A 2,929-nucleotide genomic window follows, 5' to 3' on the forward strand; every position below is an offset into this window, starting at 1 on the left:
GCGTTTTATATATCTGGTGAGTTGTATATAAGTTCTACAATGTACAAGTTTGGCATCATTCACCATAATATAAGTTTCAGTCTCATAAGAAACTCCATTAACTATTTTTCTCAAATCAGAAAAGCAAAAATTGAATTTAAATATGGAAATAAATGCAACTTGAATAAAGAAAATTGGAAGTAAAGTCTCCAAAAATGAATACTCTGTGATTTTTTAAGAGTCCCGGCCCCATACTTACCTGGCAGGGGCGATACCATGATCACGAAGGTGGTTTTCCCAGGGCGAGGCTTATCCATTGCACTCCGGATGTGCTGACCCCTGCGATTTCCCCAAATGTGGGAAACTCGACTGCACAATTTGTGTGTGTGTGTGTGGGGGGGGGGGGGGGGGCGGGGACTGCGTTCGCGTGCTGCCCTGAAAAAAAAAGGGGGAAAATAAAAGAGTACCGGCCCAGTTTTATGAAGCAGATTTCTCTAAGAACAGTACACCACATCTCACGAGTTAATTCTCTGGCATTATAGTTGAAACTAATAATTCTCTAAGCTGTCAATTTTTATGATTGATCTGTTGATATGTTCATAATACCGTCCTTTCATTATAGCAAAATACCCATTTTCATTCTTTGCTTTTCTTTGTGACTATTAAAAACAACGGTGTGCATGCTTTTCTAAAATTCAATAAGTTTACAAATTAGGATCTTGTTACCAATTTTAATAATTTCCTTCTAACTAGAGAAAAGAATGGAAAATATAGAAAAGCTCTAAAATAACACCATTATTCTGCCTCAGGAGTTAATCACTGGTAACATTTTCATGCATCCTTTTCTACTGAATGCATTTGAAGTAGTCTTTCATGCAATTAATCAACAAATATTTATTGATTGCCTGCTATATGCTAGTCATTGTTCTAGGCATTGGCAATACTACTATAAACAAAATAATTAAGGTAATTGTTCCCAAGGACAGATAATAAACAAATAAGCATATATTATAGAATTGTGCACCGGAAACCTATAAAATTTTATTCATTGTCATACAAAAAAATCAATAAGAAATTAAAAAATAAATAAGTGTGGTAGTAGTACCCCCTGATAGTATGGTTGTGATATATTCATGTCATTTCTATTATATTTACTATATATTTTGTAGATCCATAATAAATAACTGATTTTATTATTAAAAAACAAATAAGTATATAATAGAGAAATGTAAGTACTCTGCAGAAAAAGAATTTCAGCTAAATAATGTCACTTACATAAATGGAAACACTGGAAAAGGAAAACATTGAAAGAAATCATAGGTCTGAGCCCTTGCTGGTTTGGCTCAGTAGGTAGAGTGTTGGCCTGCAGACGGAAGGATCCTGGGTCTGATTCAAGGGCATAGCGAGGATTAATCAGAAAAAGTAAAAACAAAATAAAATGTCGCAAGTCTGACACTAGACATGTTCTTTTTTACAAGGGACATGCGGTCATCTAGATAGTGATGAAACTATATTGTTTCTAATGTGTTGTTGTCAGTTTCTCTACTTGGCCTTTTATGGGTATTTTCCTATTACAACATGCATATTTCTATATTGTGATCTTAAAAACCTACCTAGAAATCCTCTTATTGCTGTATATTCGTTTTCCTTTTTGGTAAGTAACTATTAGCAGAAATTCTTTCACATACCTATTGATAGAAATGCTTAATTATTTTGTTACAGTAATTCATAAGTATGGCAATATTTGATCAAAGAATGTGCACATTTTAATACTTTTTATTTATATTGTCAAATTTTTCTCCAGACAGATTATGCCAATTTCACACGCACTAAATTGCCACTCTGAATTTTATCTTTTCTTTTTTTAAAATATAGCATTTCTTTGCTATATTTGATAGATACAAAATTATAGCTAGCATTTATTGAGAAATTACTACTTAACAAACACTGTACTATACACTTGCATGTATAGTTGCACTTAAAAGTTAATAAATCTGAGGTTTTAAAGAGCTAAATAAATTTCCAAAGATCCCTCAGCTATCTTGTATCATAATCTCTTTGTATTAAATTGCAACACTATATGCAACTTAGTTAACTGATGGTTGATTGGCAATTGATTGGTAATATATTAATATTATAATGTTACACTATAATATTAATATATTTTATTGTATGTATATTATACTTCAAGAAAGTTGATTTTTAACTTTTTTATTGATTTTTTAGAGAAAGAAAAAGAGAGAGAAACATCAATTTGTTGTTCCACTTATTTATGCATTCATTGGTTGATTCTTGTATGTGCCCCAACCGGGGATCAAACCTGCAACTTTGGTATATTGGGACAATTCCCTAACCAAATAAGCAGCCCGGCCAGGGGTAATATTAATATATTTTATATAGTCACTGGGTTTTTTGTAATTTGATGCCTTCAATTTGTTCATGCATTTATCTATTCTATATCATGATACACTCTGTGGAGATGATGTTGAGTGAAAACAGATGTGGGCTCCAACCTCATGGAAGACACATCCCAAAGCAGGAAATACAGCAATCTCAGGTTAGGAAAGAACTGCAGGCAGGGTCAAGCAACGATTTGTTTTCTAAATTCAGTCCCAGTATTGGCAACTATTAGGACTATTGCTTGTAAGAGTCCTCAGCTGGACTCTGTAATAAAAGTTGGAGAGCCCTAAGCCCTATGGTTCAACTAGAAACCTCACTCTTAAATCCTACAAGTCAAGTCTGTGTTACGCAGTAGTTACAGGACAAGTGCATTGTTTTGAGGCCGGGATTAGGGTTTAATGACATGGCTTCCTGGATTGGAAGGTATGATGGTTAATTTTATGTGTCAACTTGACTGGTCTATAGGATGCCCACATAGCTGGTAAAACATTTTTGGTTATTTCTGTGAAAATGTTTCCAGAAGAGATTAGCATTTGAATTGTTGAGCTGA

At 33.6% G+C, this 2,929-nt stretch overlaps 1 pseudogene; it reads left to right on the forward strand.

Moving 5' to 3' along the window:
- The first annotated feature begins 230 nt into the window (after positions 1–230).
- Positions 231–409, forward strand: LOC132224183 (U1 spliceosomal RNA; annotated as a pseudogene).
- Positions 410–2,929: the final 2,520 nt, after the last annotated feature.

This window comes from Myotis daubentonii, chromosome 1 (genome assembly GCF_963259705.1).
Source record: "Myotis daubentonii chromosome 1, mMyoDau2.1, whole genome shotgun sequence".
Classification (NCBI taxonomy): Eukaryota; Metazoa; Chordata; class Mammalia; order Chiroptera; family Vespertilionidae; genus Myotis; species Myotis daubentonii.